Source organism: Bos taurus, chromosome 9 (genome assembly GCF_002263795.3).
Source record: "Bos taurus isolate L1 Dominette 01449 registration number 42190680 breed Hereford chromosome 9, ARS-UCD2.0, whole genome shotgun sequence".
In the NCBI taxonomy this organism is placed as follows: Eukaryota; Metazoa; Chordata; class Mammalia; order Artiodactyla; family Bovidae; genus Bos; species Bos taurus.
In genome coordinates this window covers 4,902,215-4,920,128 of record NC_037336.1, presented here as the reverse complement: position 1 = coordinate 4,920,128, position 17,914 = coordinate 4,902,215, and positions in this window count along the sequence as shown.

Here is a 17,914-nt window from a genome sequence, read left to right as displayed (position 1 = left end):
TTTGACTCATTGGAAAAGACTCTGATTGGAGGGATTGGGGGCAGGAGGAGAAGGGGATGACAGAGGATGAGATGGCTGGATGGCATCACTGACTCAATGGACATGGGTCTGAGTGAACTCCAGGAGTTGGTGATGGACAGGGAGGCCTGGCGTGCTGCGATTCATGGGGTCACAAAGAGTCGGACATGACTGAGCAACTGATCTGATCTGATCTGATAATGAAAAATGTGGGCTAGAAATTTATTGCACAAAATTATATCAAAAATTTTGTAAACTTGTACGTTTTATGCTCATCTTTATACTCTCCTTATATTATCTTCATACAATTAAAAAAAAACACACCTCAAATCATTTTATCATCTCTTCACACTTATTTGTGAGAAATATAATTTCAAAACAAATCACCTACCAAAATAATTACCATGGTCTTGCTTCCAACTTGCTTGGCTATCCTGGATGAAACTGCTTTCCTTTTTATTGATTTATATCTTTAAGAATCTCTTTCATACTGAGAATTCAGGATTAAAAGACTAACTTGGCTGAGGTTTACATGTCACTTCTCCTCAAATTAATTCTCAGGAATAAATTTAAACACAATCTCTATAGAGTATGTAACAAAGAATACAGAAATAGATGAACTGCTTTAAAAGACATAGTTGTTACTTTAATTTATGTAATATTTTCATTTTACTTAGAGATAGTTGAAAGATAAACCACTTGCATTGTGCTTTCTGGTACTGATCTAATTGTTAAAATAATTTTTATCCATAAATAAATCTATATTGAGGACGTTTAAAATATGAAACTCACAAAAAGCATTCTCATTGTTCCAATTTTTTACATTATAAAATATGCATAAAATATGAATTCACTTGTATCTAATTTTAACCTGCTGTAGGTTAGAAAAAGCTAAATATCTGACACTCTCAAAGAAGACAAAGATAAAAAAAAATAAAAACATGCTCAAGGATGATACCTTAGAAACAGGCTGAAGAGAACATTTGAGGAAAAGATCTATTTTCAGGAGATAAAATTATACCATACTTCGCTAAATTAGGATGAAGACTTGGAATGTAAGGCAAAAACACTACAATTATTTCATATATTTTGAATTTCTCTACATGTCACAGGCAAAATTTGACAAAATATCAACTAAAGTTAGCATTCTGCCAGATGATTTTTCTATCAATCCCATGAATACATGCACCATTTGTTGTGTCAGTTCAGTTCAGTTCATTTCAATTGCTCAGTATGTCTGACTCTTTGTGACCCCATGAACTGCTGCACAACAGGCCTGCCTGTCTTTCACTAACTCCCATAGCTAGCTCAAACTCATGTCCATTGTGTCGGTGATACCATCCAACCATCTCATCCTCTGTCAGCCCCTTCTCCTCCTGTCTTCAATTTTTCCCAGCATCAGGGTCTTTTCCAATGAGTCAGTTCTTTGCATCAGGTGGCAAAAGTATTGGAGTTTCAGCAGCATCAGTCCTTCCAATGAATATTCAAGACTGATTTCCTTTTGGATGGATTGGTTGGATCTGCTTGCAGTCAAAGAGACTCTCAAAAGTCTTTTCCAACACCACAGTTCAATAGCATCAAATCTTTGGCTCTCAGCTTTCTTCTGCAAAGAGAAGAACAACAGGCATGTCTGGATATTACACTAAAATATAGTTCAAAGGGATGTACTGTATGAACAAGAAAAGAAACAAAATATATAGAGTGGCAAGGTGATTATAACTCAGAACAGGACAGAAAAAGAATGAAGCATGAATCCTTTCATCATATCTTGTTTTCCATGTGTTTGAAAATATCTATAGAGAAATTGTGTTCATACCCTTGATTTATTACTCAGATCTAATAAAATAAATCTTCATCAAACTATTCTTAAAAGTGACTAACACTATTAAGAAATGTATTGTTGGGCCAGATCCATTACTAAATGTGTTGTGGATGTTTCCATGGTGTAGGAAATGTAAACAGATAAAAAGTATTTTTCTGTTAATTAATTTAGATGTTTGTAGAAAACAAACAGTTTATAAGCATCAAACTGTTATTGTATACAATATGTCCTATCTTCTTCTGGAAATACAGACATCTTGTTATCAAATTATTTATGGCATAAGTCCAGGGATACTTTTAGATGACTTTGTAGTTATAACATTCTGGTTTTAGATAACTATCTCTCCTAATTAACTCAACTCTCTTTCTTAGGAATATGTCAATTCCTGGGTCTGTAAGTAAATAACACTTCAGAAGGAAGCTCCATTATTTCTTTCTCATTTCCAGGAAAGGACTTTTTCTTTGATTATCCCTCAGTTGATTTCAGCACCCACTTTTGAAATCCATCTGGAACAGTCACAAGTTTCTCACTAAGCTCATCATCTCTTATTCTGGACTCACGAATTTCATTGTTCTCTCAAAGAAATTAGGTATTCATGTCGTCAATTTCTTAATTAGATTTTTTTTAATTTAAGAAAACTATATAATATGAATTTCTTCTGTCATATTAACATAAAAATATAAAACTATTTTAATAATGTGAGTTATGATAGTCTTGTTTTCACCATCATGTGATTTGTTGTGTTTATTTTAATTATCCTATAAAGTGAATTCGTCTTTTATTTTTAACTCTGAATATTTGTACACAAATGTATATAAGTACCTCTAATGGGTTTAATGGTAGCCCTGCAAAAGATATTTCTACATGTAATTCCAATGCTCTGTGACTATTTTTATTTTATAAAGGAGCTTGCATTAAAATATATATATATATATATATATAATTTATTTAGCCACACCATGCAGCATATGATATCTTATTTCCTCAACCAGGGGTTGAAACTCTGCTCCCTGCATTGGGAGAGTGGAGTCTTAACCACTGGAATGCCAAGTACTATCAAGTACATGTGACTACTAACTTAAATTCCTAAAGATATAATTAAGGATTGTGATAGGAAGAGAGTATCCTAGAACTATGTAGATAAGACCTAAAACATGACCCTCCTTATACTAGTGAAACAGAGGCTGATTTCATAGAGACACAGAGTAGGAAGCCATATGGCTACAAGGAGAGAAATTGGAATGACTTGACCAGGCCAAAGAATGCCACCAGCCACTAAAAGCTGGAAGAGGCAAACAGCAAATTCCTTCCTACATCCTTCAAGAGTGGGCTTGAACTTGCCAAAATTTTAGAATTCTAGCATCCAGGACTGTGAGAGAATACATTTCTGTTGTTTAAAGCCACTAAACTTGTGATAATTTGTTATAGCCACCTCAGGAGATTAACACAGTAACTTGAAAAAAAATAATAAGATTATGGAATTGTCATAAATTTGGTAGTGGTAGTATAAAATTAAAGATCAGAAGAGTACTAAAATGTTCAACACTTAGTATTTAGAATTCACAAACATTTATTAACACATATTATGTACAAAGCTCTGTGACAGCCACCTCAAGGGTAAATAGCATGATCTCTCTTCTTCAGGATCTCAAGTAATAGTGCATGGCCCATCTGTATCTTATGCAAGAAATAGCTAGAAGACCAAACACCAAGCTTGAACAAATTAAGAAGCACACAAAAATATAGGAAAATCCATTGAAAAGGACTTTTGGACAGCCTGGTGTGATGGAAAAAGTATGGGTTTTAAATCCAAGCTCTTCTCCTTATAATTGGCTGACCAAACATAAGTAAAATATTTCTTTTTTTAGCTTGTGTATCCTCATTGATAAAACTGGTCAAATGGTAGTTAGGTCTAAAATTGTGATGAGAACAAATGGGTTAATCTATATATCTCAAATATATTTTGTCTCGATATCTTCTATTCATGTAATACCAGACCATTATACCTACCTCCCATCTGCAAACTCTTCATTGGTTGCTTTATTTTTGAATGGCTAGTTCATTTCATTTGTCCTAGAAATATCCAAGTTTTAACACTGAAAATCTGATGTCCAGGGAACTCCCTTAATCCTAGAAAAAGTAGAACAGGTCTACTATGTGTTTTATCGTCACTAAAGACATAGCCCTCAGTGATGATGATCCTGGCACTCATGCTCTTGTATCATACTCATGAAATTTGATCCAGCTATTGACTCAACTCACCAATAGAAAGCAATCAGAGAAATGTCCTGGGACTTTCAACCCCAAGCATTTAGAGCTTGTTAGCATTTGAATTTGTGGTGCTTTCTGCAAACCCACAGCAGTGAGAAATTTGGCCACTCTTCTGGGGAAAATATAAGGAGACTGTGCATAGAAAGATATATAGTCAAGAATGCCCTGAGGCAGTATGAAGAATGAGGAAATTCCAATCAACTCAGTGTTTCTGTTGAGCCTCTGATGACTCCAAGCTGAGCCACCGTTTGACTACAAGTAGCTAAACAATCCCAAGTGACATAGGCTGAATCCAGCTAGCACACAATAGGTAAGGGATAATGTACTGCACATTGCTTTTAGCTACTAAATTATGTGATTATTTGTTTTGGAGCAGTAGATATGTAAAATAGTTACTTAAAATTTTTTTTTTTTCCCGTATCCACAAAACAATCACCTACGACAACCCTCCTATAACATTGGTTCTTTGTTTCTCCTCTCTGTACTAAGTGAAAAACTGATTTCAAACTGATTGCCCACAGTTGAATTTAGAAAGTCTTTGCTCTTGTTTGTTGATATTTTTGCAGAATATATAACATTGATTCTGAATATCTTGTAAACAACATCTGGCCTTTGCTTGAGGGGCCAGAACAGACCTGAATTTTGAGCAGAGCAACAGGAAAGCCTTCTCTCCTATTCTGTGAGGTATAATAATGCCTGAAAACTCAAAGATTTGTGGTTTGACCTGTGCCAAATATTTTAATTAAGTTTCCTTCCCCACAGGAGCTCAGTCTAGTTCACCAGATCGAAGGAGAAATAAATACCATATTCTAGCTCTGTCATCTTTGTCCTCCCAAATCTTCTGTCTACATAAAGTCATCTACATTTCAAAAGTAGCAAAAGGAAAGCTCTTAAACACAATAAGGAAAGGAATTGATAAGTATGTGCAATTGTAGTTTAATAATGGTTCTCAAAATATGTGCACATCCTAGTACTTTGGAAACTAAAAATTTACTCCATACAGCAAAAACGACTTTGCTCACCCACATGGTTAAGTCAAGTATCCTGAGATGAGAGATCTTCCTGTGGGCCTGATGTAGTCACAATGGTCCTTGTAAAAGGGATGCAGCATCAGAGTAAGAGAAGAAGATGTGATGATGGATGAGATTTAAAAGCTTTGAAGATGAAAGAAGGGGCCATAAACTGTTAGAAGCTTATAAATTCAAGGTGGGGGTGGATTATCCACTCCAGAGCCTCCAGAGAGAACTAGCCCTAAAGACACCTGAGTTTAGCCCAGGAAAACTTATTTCAGACTTCTGACATCCAGAACTATAAGGGAATAAATGTGTTTTGTTTTCAGTTTATAGTAATTTGTTACAGCATCAACAGTAAACTAATACAGTAAAGGTATGAATGATTACAGGTTGATGACTATACCACCAGCAGCAAGTCTAAAGGTGTTTGGCTGCACCTGCATAAAAGTACATGACCCAGCACACAGAGTAAGGAGCCTATAATTTTTCATATTAAATTTAATCTCTTGGCAACTACTAAAAAACTGTAGTTGATCTGTAATGAAGATGGTCTGTAATGAAGATCTTTGCTTCTTTGAGTCAGCCTATGGTCAGGTCAGTCAGTCAGTCAGTTCAGTCACTCAGTCATGTCTGACTCTTTGTGACCCCATGGACTGCAGCGCACCAGGCCTCCCTGTCCAACAACAGCTCCCAGAGTTTACTGAAACTCACATCCATTGAATTGGTGATGCCATCCAACCATCTCATTCTCTGTTGTCCCCTTCTCCTCCTGCCTTTAATCTTTCCCATCATCAGAGTATTTTCAAATGAGTCAGTTCTTTGTATCAGGTGACCAAAGTACTGGAGTTTCAGCTTCAACATCAGTCCTTCCAATTAATATTCAGGACTGATTTCCTTTAGGATGGACTGGTTGGATCTCCTTGCAGTCCAAGGGACTCTCAAGAGTCTTCTCCAACACCACAGTTCAAAAGCATTAATTCTTCAGTGCTCACCTTTCTTTATAGTCCAAATCTCACATCCATATATGACTACTGGAAAAACCATGGCTTTGACTAGATGGACCTTTGTTGGCAAAGTAATGTCGCTGCTTTTTAATATGCTGTCTAGGTTGGTCATAGTTTTTCTTCCAAGGAGTAAGTGGCTTTTCATTTCATGGTTGCAGTCACCATCTGCAGTAATCTATGGTCAGGTAATTGTTCCTTATTTTCAAAGGTAAGCCGAGTACTAACAACTTTAGTTTTTGCCTCACTTCCTTTATGTAAGAATCAGCTCTAATACTCAATAAGAAATCAGTCTAAGTAACTCTGGCTCATATAATTAGGAGCTCAGATATATATTTTTTCTCAGACTTTGCCTACCTACCCTGCTTACAGCTCTTGAGAGAGGAAGTGATTAAGTTCTTTATATTCTGTTTTGGCAGCTTAAAACAATAGGCAAGTAGCCAGTAACTCAGAAATACACCTGTTCAATGAATTGGCAGGGGATTTCACCTCTTTAAAGAAGCCCAAGAAGGCTGTTGTGTTTTTCATAAATAAGCCTGATTGCAGAAGCACAATATGTTTTGATGCAAAGGCAGCTGTTTCTTGCCAGGAAGACCAGCTTATCTTATGCAAAGAAGAGAATGTAATTTATCCTTCTTAATATGTTAATTGAAATTAATTTTAAAATTACATTATAAATGATAATCTTATACATCTACAGTCAACACTACTACACTGTTTATCAAGTTTTCTCTTCTATTAGACCATAAGCTAAGTTTAGATATGTTCTATGTAATGCGTGCAGATTTTCACAAGTCAGAAGATAGTCTAGATAACAGATTTTCTAAAGTCCTTTACAAGTAGAAACAGGGGGTATTGATTACATTCCAGAATCTGGATGCCTAGTGTTGTCTTCACTACCATGTATTCACTGTGTGATCTCCAGTAATCTGCTTCACCAGGATCTTGTTTCTTCACTTGTAATATCAGGCCAGTAATACTATTTGTTTCATAGGAATGTTACAATAATTGTATTTGTTCATGTTTTTAAATAGCTTAGAACAGTGTGTGGACCTTAAAAATGTACATTAAAAACAAAGACTGAAAAAAATAAGGCAGAAATTGCAAAAACTTAGAATTATCAAGGTTGTTAGTTGTAGCCCAAAACAGACATGGGTGTCAATCAGAACCACTTGACTACAGTACATAGAAACCACTAGTTCACTACTTCAGCTCACAAGGAGAAATTCCACAAAATCAAATAGCAAAAAATATAGTCATCAGTGACTGAACAATAATTGTAAGATTAGAATCAGAATTTTTCTTTCTCAATATTCACAGACCTTTGTCTTTAGTTCTTTTAGAATGCCTTATAATTTTCCCTTAACAGATTAGCTTTGTTTTTCATATCCTTTACAGAAAATTACTACTCAGTTTTCACTCTGCATAGCATTAAATCACCCAAACAGAGTAACTGAAATAAATGTTTCATAGGGAAAAAACTTTTATAAGTTTACTTTTGGTCAAATTTTCCTTTCAGTATCATTAAAATCTGTAAACATTGGAAAGATAGGCAGGAAAGGCTTCTCTGGGCTATCCACACAAAGATTACAATTCAATTTCATAATGGTAAGCTTTTGAATGTAACTTCTGACTGTTAAAAGGAAATGTCTAATTTGATTTTCTAAGCTGGAGGAAAATTTAAAAATATGAAGCTTTCCACAGATTTAATATATTTAATAATCTTAAACTTGTAAAATAACTTAGGTATTTTATTTTTACTTTATTTTATTTTTTAACTTTACAATATTGTATTGGTTTTACCATATATCAGGTGTTTTAAATGACAAGGTAGGAGGAAAGAAATTCAGCTTGTGGTATATTTAAATAAGAATAACTATTTTCATTTTTTAGTATAAAAGGTCATCATGAAATCAAAATATCAATTATGTGTACTAATAAAAAAGGAACAAATTAAAAAAAAATGGCTACTATATAACTATTGAATATGACCACCGGAGTCTATATACAGAATGCTTGATGTCTCAACCAAGTGAGTGTAGTAGTTACATACCTCAACATAATAAAACCTATGTGCAATAAACTTATAACTAACATCATATCCAATGGTGAAAAGCAGAAACATTTCATATAATATCAGGAAAAAGACATTCTTTCCAGTTTTACTCAACATAGTATTGGAAGTCCTAACCACAACAATAAAAAAGGAAAGGCATCCATATTAGAAAGGAAGAAGTAAAACTGTCACTCTTTACAGAATGTGTAATGTGATACTTACTATACAAAAACTCTTAAAGACCCACCAAAATACTATTAGAATTAATAAGTAAATTTGGTAATGTTTCAGGAAAAAAAATTACTATACATGAATCTACTGTGCTTCTATACACTAATAAAAAGCAATCAGAAAGAAAAATTAAGAAAACAAACCCATTTACAATTGCAATAAACAAACAAACAAAAAAAAAAACCTAGCAATTAACCTAACTACGAAGGTAAAAGATCTGTACTCTGAAACCTATAAGATATTCAAGAAAGAAACTGAAGCTGATACAAATGAATGTAAAGATATACAATGCTTATGGATTGGAAGAATGACTATTATTAAAATAATCATGCTACCCATGGCAATCTACAGATTCAATACAAACCCTGTCATTTCGTCAATTGAAATTTAAACTGAAATAGAGTAAACAAACCAAAAATTTATACAGAACAAGATCTCAAAACAGCCAAAGCAATTTTGAGGAAAAAAAAATAACAAACGTGGAGATACCACACTCTCTGACTTTAGACTATAATACAAAGCTACAATAACCAAGAGTATGGTACAGGTACAAAAACAGACACATGGATACATGAAACAGCATAAAGAGTACAGAAATAAACGTATGTACATGTGATCAATTTATCTATGACAAAATAGGAAAGAATATACAATGGGGGAAAGATAGCTTCTTCAATAAATGGCATTAGGAAAACTGCAAAACTACAAGCCAAAGAATAAAACTGGAGAACTTTGTCATACCAAAATAAGCTAAAAATGTGTTAAAGACTTGAATGTAAGATCTTAAACTCTACACTTCTAGATGAAAACATAGGCAGTATGCTCTTTGACATAGATTGTTCAGTTCAGTTCAGTCACTCAGTCTTGTCTGAATCTTTGCGACCCCATGAACAGCAGCATGCCAAGCCTCTCTGTCCATCATCAACTCCCAGAGTTTACCCAAACTCATGTCCACTGAGTCAGTGATGCCATCGAATCATTTTCTCTTGTTGTCCCCTTCTCCTCCCGCCTTCAGTCTTTCCCAACATCAGGGTCTTTTCAAATGAGTCACCTCTTCACATCAGGTGGTCAAAATATTGGAGTTTCAGCCTCAACATCAGTCCTTCCAATGAAAACCCAGGACCGATTTTCTTTAGGATGGACTGGTTGGATCTCCTTGCAGTCCAAGGGACTCTCAAGAGTCTTCTCCAACACCACAGCTCAAAACCATCAAATCTTCAGTGCTCAGGTTTCTTTATAGTCCAACAATCATGTATAGTCCATACATGACTACTGGAAAAACCATAGCCTTGACTAGACAGACCTTTGTTGACAAAGTAATGTCTCTGCTTTTTAATATGCTGTCTAGGTTGGTCATAACTTTCCTTCCAAAGAGTAAGCATCTTTTAATTTCATGGCTGCAATCACCATCTGCAGTGATTTTGGAGCCCGAAAAATAAAGTCAGCCACTGTTTCTCCATCTATTTGCCATGAAATGATGGGACAGGATGCCATAGGTTGTAGCAATATTTTTTTTGGATCTGTGTCCTCAGGCAAGGAAAACAAAAGCCAAAAAATAAACAAATGGAACTCATTAAACTAAATAAATCTGCACAGCAAAGGAAACCATCAACAAAACTAAGGCAACACACTGAATGGGAGAAGATATTTGACAATGATACATCAGATAAGACGTATATGTGTAAAATACACAAAAAAAATAATACAACTCAGAAAGCAAATAATCCAATCAAACACAAAAATGGACAAAGGGCCTGAATAGACATTTGGTGGTTTGGACAGAATGACTCAGACAACTAAGAATCAGCCTGCAATGCAGGAGTCCTGGGTTGGATCCCTGTATCACGACAATCCCCTAGAGAAGGGAATGGCACCCCACTTCAATATTTTTGCCTGAAAAATTCCATGAACAGAAGAATCTGGTGGGTTACAGTTCATGGGGTCACAAAGAGTTGGACACAGCTGAACTACTAACACAAAAACACATACACAAAGAAGGCAACACTTGTCAACAGATGCATGAAAAGATGCTCCACATCACTAATCATCCAGGAAATGAAAATCAAAACCACAATGAGGTATCACCTCACACCTGTCAGAATAGCTATTATCAAAAAGATAACAAACAACTCGTATGGTGAGGATGTGGTAAAAGGGAATCCTTATGCCCTGTTGATGAGATTGTAAAGCAGTGCTGCTGCTACTGAAAACAGTATGGAGGTTTCTCAAAAAATTAAAACTAGAAGTACCATACAATCCAGGAGTTTCCCTTTTGGGTATTAACCTGAAGAAAAGAAAAACAGTATTTCAAAAAAATATGTGCATCCCATTGTCACAGTAGCATTTTGCAAATGCCAAGTTATGGAAGCAACATAAATGTACATGGATGAAAGATGAGATACACACACACATACATACACACACACAGGAATGTTACAGCCATAAAAAGAAAGAATATTTCCAATTATGAAAACATAGATGGTTATGGGGGTATTATGCTGAGTGAAGTAATTTAGTTAGAAAAACACAAATACCAATGATCTCAACTATATTTGGAACCTAAAAAAATAAATCAGACACAAAAACAAACAAAATAAAATCAGACTCATAGATACAGAGAATTAATAGGTAGTTGCCATAGGGAAGGGAAGTGAGGGATGGATTAAATAAGTGAAGGGGATATAGAGGTACAAATGTCCAACTTAAACCATGGGTATATAGCATCCAGCATGAGGCCAATAATACTGTAATATCATTGTATGGGTACAGAAGTTTAGTATACTTACTGTGGTGATCATATCATATGCTGTTGCTCCTGTTCAGTTGATAAGTTCTGTCAGACTCTTTTTGACCCCATGGACTGCAGCTTGCCAGTCTCCTCTGTCCTCCACTGTCTCACAGAGTTAGCTCAAATTCATATCCATTGAGTTGTGATGCTATCTAACCATCTGATCCCCTGATGCCCCATTCTCCTCTTGCCTTCAACCTTTCCCAGCATTAGAGTATTTTCCAATGAGTCAGCTGTTTGTATCACATGGTCAAATTATTGGAGATTCAGCTTCAGCATCATTCCTTCCAATATATATTCAGGGTTGATTTCCTTTAGGATTGATTGGTTTGATCTTCTTGCCATCCAAGAGACTCTCAAGAGAGTTCTCCAGTACTACAATTTGAAAGTATCAATCAAAAAAAAAAAAAAAAGTATCAATTTTTTGGCACTCAACTATCCTCATGGTCCAACTCTCTCATCCATACATGACTACTGGAAAAACAATAACCTTGAATATATGGACTTTTGATTATAAAAAGTAATGTCTCTGATTTTTAAAATGCTATCTAGGTTTGTCATAGCTTTTCTTCCAAGGAGCAAGTGTCTTTTAATTTCATGGCTGCAGTCACCAACCTGAGTGATTTTGGAGCCAAGGGGAATAAAATCTGTCATTGCTTCTACTTTTTCCCATTTATTTGCTAAGAAATGATAGTACCAGATGCCAGGATCTTAGTTTTTTCAATGTTGAGTTTTAAGCCAGCTTTTTCACTAGCCTCTTTCACTTTCAATCAAGAGGCTCTTTAGTTCCTCTTCACTTCCTACTATTAGAGTGGTATCATCTGCATTATCTGAGGATGTTGAGATTTCTCTAGGCAAGCTTGTAATTCATCAAACATAGCATTTTGCATGACTTATTTTGTTTAAATGTTAAATATGCAGATTGACACTATATAACCTTGCCATACTCTTTTTTCCAATTTTGAACCAGTCCTTTGTTTCATGTCCAGTTTTAACTGTTGCTTCTTGACCTGCATACTGGTTTCTCAGGAGGCAGGTCAGGTGGTCTGGTATTCCCATCACTTAAAAATTTTTCCATAGTTTGTTGTGATCCACATAATCAAAGGATTTAGTATAGTCAATGAACCAGAAGTAGATGTTTTTCTGGAATTTCCTTGCTTTCCCTATAACCTAACAAATATTGGCAATTTGATCTCTGGTTCCTCTGCCTTTTCTAAGCTCAGTTTGCACATCTGGAAGTTCTTGGTTCATGTACTCTTGAAAGCTTTAAGGATTTTGAGCATAACTTTGGAAGCATGTGAAATAAGTACAGTTTTACCTTAGTTGGAACATTTCTTGGCATTGCCCTTCTTCGGAATTGGAATGAAAACCTTTTCCAGTCCTGTGGCCACTGCTGAGTTTTCCACTGACATACTGTGTGTAGCATTTTAACTGCATCATCTTTTAGGATTTTAAAAAGCTCAGCTGGAATTCCATCACCACCACTAGCTTTGTTCATTATAATGTTTCTTAAGGCACACTTGAGTTGACACTCCAGGATGTCTGATTCTAGGTGAGTGATCACACCATCATGGTTGGCTGGGTCATTAAAACCTTTTTTGTACAGTTTTTCTGTGTATTATTACCACTTCTTCTTAATTTTTTTCTGCTTCTGTTAGGTCCATACAATTTCTGTCCTTCAGCATGCCCATCATTGCATGAAATGTTCCCTTGATATATCCAATTTTCTTGCAGAGATGCCTAGTATTTCCCATTCTATTGTTTTCCTCTATTTCTTTGCATTGTTCATTTAATGTTGAGATCCTTTAATGGATCGGAACCTTATTATCTGGAGTCGATGATAAGAAAGTAAAAGAGAGAGAGAAAGAGGCTGATATTCCTTGGTTTACGCACAAAACCAATAAAGCCCTTTGACACAGGACTTGCATAGCTCACAAAGGCACCTGGCGCCCTCTTTAGGGGGTGAAGGCACAGTGCGCCTTCACCATAGGGTCTTAGAACCCTGGGCAGGAGAATGAGCACAACGGGTCTCTGTGCTCCAAAGGAATTAGCCAGAGAGAGCGAGAGAGAGAGAGCGAGAGCGAGAGAGCGAGCGAGCAAGACACGGGCACCAAAGCTCTGATGGAGCAAAGGTGTTTTAATCAACATGGTGTGGGTATATATACTGTAGTTATTCTTAGCAAAGATAAAGATTAAAATTCCAGACTGGCAAAACATAGGCCATCCACATTAAAGAGAGAGAGAGAGAGAGTTGTAAACAATCACTTTTAACGTATGGTTCATAAGAAGGAAGAGGGTACTTATCACCCTATTGAAAAACTAGTGAAGGAAATGCCTGGATTCACTCAGCCCTGGGAGAGGCTTGCCTCTCCTCTTAATTCCTGAATATTCAATTAATAAGGAACAGAGGATTCCTGACAGATCTAAAACAGCACACAGGAAGCCTCCTGTTAAATGCTTCCTGACAATTTAAGAAGGCCTTCCTGTTATACCTTGCTATTCTCTGGAATTCAGTTGGGGATATCTTTCCCTTTCTCCTTTGCCTTTCACTTCTCTTTCCTCAGCTATTTGTAAGGTCTCCTCAGACAGCTAATTTGCCTTCTTGCATTTCTTTTTCTTTGGGATGACTTTGGTCACTGTGTCTTGTACAATATTATCAACCTCTATCCTTAGTTCCTCAGGAACTGTCTACCAGATCCGTTCCCTTGAAACTATTTGTCACCTCCATTGTATAATCATCAGCTCAGTTAAGTTTCTCAGACTTTTCTGTCCTTTTGGGACCCCATGGACAGCAGCATGCCAGCTTCCCTGTCCTTCACCATCTCCTGGAGCTTGCTCAGACTCATGTCCATTGAGCCAGTGATGCCATCCAACCATCTCAACCTCTGTTGTCCCCTTGTCCTCCTACCTTCAATCCTTGACAGCATCAGGGTCTTTTCCAATGAGTCAGCTCTTTGCATCAGGTGGCCAAAGTATTGAAGCTTCAGCTTCAACATCAATCCTTCCAATGAATATTCAGGGTGGATTTCATTTAGGATTCACTGGCTTAATCCACTTGCTGTTCAAGGAACTCTCAAGAGTCTTCTTCAAAACCACAGTTTGAAAACATCAATTTTTCAGTGCTCAGCTTTATTTATGGTCCAACTGTCATATCTGTGCATAACTACTAGAAAAAATATTTGACTATATGGACCATTGTCAGCAAAGTGATGTCTCTGCTTTTTAATATACTGCCTAGGTTTATCTTAGCTTTTAGTCCAGGGAGCAAGTGTCTTTTAATTTCATGGCTGCAGTCTCCATCCACTGCAATATTGGCTCCCAAGAAAACAAAATCTGTCACTGTTTCCATTGTTTCCCAATCTATTTACCATGAAGTGTTGAGATTGGATATCATGATCTTAGTTTTATCAATTTTGAATTTTAAGCCAGATTTTTCATTTTCCTCTTTCACCTTCATTAAGAGGCTCTTTAGTTCCCCTTTGCTTTCTGCCATAAGGGTGATGTCATCTGAATATCTGAGGTTATTGATATTTCTCCCAGCCATCTTGATTCCAGCTTGGACTTCATCCAGCCTGGCATTTTGCATGATGTACACTGCAAGCAGGGTGACAATATACAGCCTTGACATACTCCTTTCCCAATTTTGAACCATGTTGTTCCATGATCAGTTGTTCCATGACTGTTGTTCCATGACCAGTTCTAACTATTGCTTCTTTGTCTGCTTAAAGGTTTCACAAGAGGTAGATAAGGTGATCTGATATTCCCATCTCTTTAAGAATTTTCTACAGTGTGTTGTATCCACACAGTCAAAGGATTTAGCATAGTCATTGAAGCAGAAGTTGATGCTTTTCTGCTATTCTCTTGCTTTTTCTATAATCCAATGGATGTTGGCAATTTTATCTCTGGTTCCTCTGTCTTTTCTAAATCCAGGTTTTTCACCTGGAAATTCTTGGTTCACACTGTTGAAGCTGAGCTTGGAGGATTTTGAGCATAATCTTGCTAGCATGTGGAATGAGTGCAATTGTGCAGTAGTTTGAACATTCTTTGACATTCCCCTTCTTTGGCACTGGAATGAAAGCTGAACCTTTCCAGTCCTGTGGCCACTGCTGAGGACTTTGCCCACTGCTGAGGACTGTGTAATCATAAGGGATTTTATTTAGTTACTTGAATGCCCTAGTGGTTTTCCCTACTTTATACCTGAATTTTGCAATAAGTTGTTCATGATCTGAGCTATAGTCAGCTCCAGGTCTTGTGCATGCTGACATTATAGTGCTTCTCCATCTTCAGCTGGAAATAATATAATCAGTCTGATTTCAGTTTTAACCATCTGGTGATGTCCATTTGTAGAATCACCTCTTGTGTTGCTGTAAATGTGTTTGCTATGAACAGTGTGTTCTCTTGACAAATTTGCCTATTACTCCAGGTGTCTCCTACTTTTGCATTCTAATTCCCTATGATGAAAAGTACATCTATTTTTTTTAATCTTAGTCCTAGAAGGTGTTGTATTTTTCATATAACTCGTTAACTTCAGCTTCTTAGGCATCAATGTTGGGGTACAGACTTGAATTACTGTGATGTTGAATGGTTTGACTTGGAAACAAACTGATTCATATTGTCATTTTTGAGATTGCACCCAAATACTGCATTTTGGACTCTTTTGTTGACTATTAGGGCTACTACTTTTCTTCTAAGGGATTCTTTCCCACAATAGTTTATATAACAGACATCTGAATTAAACTCTCCTATTCCTCTCCATTTTAGTTCACTGATTCCTAAGAAGTCAGTGTTCACTTTTGCCATCTCCTCATTGACTATGTACAATTTACCTTTATTTATGAACCTAACATTCCAGGTTCCTATGCAATACTGTTCTTTACAGCATCATACTCTACTTTCACCACCACACACATCCACAACTGAGGATCAATTCCACTTTTGTCTAATCACTTAATTCTTTCTAGAGCTATTAGTAATTGCCTTTTGCCCTTTCCCAGTAGCATATTGGATGCCTTCCAACCTGGGAAGGGGGGAGGCTTATCTTCTGGTGTCATATCTTTTTGTCTTTTCATTCTGTTCATAGGGTTCTCTTTGCAAGAATACTTGAATGATTTGCCATTCCTTCCTTCTGTGGACCACATTTTGTCAGAACTCTTCATTATGACCCCTCCATCTGTGGGGAGAGATCAAATTATCCAAGAAGGCATGTTCAGGTTCTCCCATCCCATGTTTTGTAAATAATGGCTATGTAAGAGCTGCACTCATTTATAGCACTGTGCATGCATGTCACGAGGTAATCACTTGGTCACTAGTTACTTTGTGCTGTAGGGAGATACAAGCTCCACCTAGAAAGTGGCAGCATTACTCCTGTCACAGCTGTGTCTGTTGGGTCAATTATGGTTGCAGTGTTAGCCAGGAGAGAGGTTGTGTGCAGTTATGTCATGCTATGTTATTTCAGCTGCTACAGCTGCTGTGCCAGCCAAAAGAGGATAAATGTGTCTGCAGTTCCTATGGCTCCTCAAATCTTCTTCCAGCCTCTTAGCTCATGTCTTGCCTATCCTGGGCTAAGTCAACAGTGCAGACAGTGTAAACAGCAAGACAATGGGTATCACAAACAGGACGATTGACAATACAGTGACCCTGCATGGCATGGCTCATAGCTGCATTGAGTTATGCAAACCCTTCCACCATGACAAGGCTGTGATCCATGAAGAAGGATTATATCATAATGCCTGTAAATGTCGAATCACTGTGTAGTTCACCTAAACCTAAAAAAAAAAAAAAATCTTAAAATCTACCATATTTAAATTAAAAATTAATGTTTAATGTTCTTGGAGCATTCCCTCTTTGCTAATTTAGAAGGCTTTATCAGTTTGCCAAAGTCTGATTCTTCTATCTTACTAATTTTCTGCTTCTTCTCCAGTGAGAGTTGTTTGAGAAAACTATTTCACTGTCTGCCTTTGCTTTTAGTATAACTCTCACCATGTGATTAGTGTTTTACTTGAAATAGGAAAATGAATCTGTTATTGTTATTATATTCAAAAAGTATTTTTGTAAATAGTGTGGTAAATATATTATTTCATCGTCAAACATCTATGTAGTGGTACTATGTGCTGAACACTGGTCCCCAAAGTTGAGTCTCTGTGATATCTGCTGTTTAAGACTTCACAACTGACTAAGATAAAAACAATCAGAAGCATTTGCAGATGGAGGTCAGTAATGGTTGTCTGTGATTCATCATCTAGATGACCACATTCAGATTTGCTAATGGAATATTTATTTCAATTAGGGGGCATATAAATAGTATAAGTGTTATAAGAGACAAACAATACAGCTAGAGAGCACACAATGGATAGAATGATTGAGATATTGAATACAATGGACAGGAGTTAATGGGATTACATTTAGGGAACAAGCAGGAGTAAGCCAAGAATGGCCTTGGTACAGGAAAGAAAGTAAGGCACGAGATGTTCACAGCCCAGATCTCAGGAGAGTCCCTGAGACAGCCTCCAAGGGTGAGTTCTTGGCTTCACACAGGAAAGAATTCAAGAGCAAGCCACAGTAAAGTGAAACAAGGTTGATTCAGGAAGATACACACTCTACAGACAAAGTTGGGCCATCTCAGAAGGTGAGAGAGGCACCAGAATATGGGGTTGTCAGTTTTTATTGGGGTGGGTAATTTCGTAGGCTAATGGATGGGAGAATTATTCCTGGTAT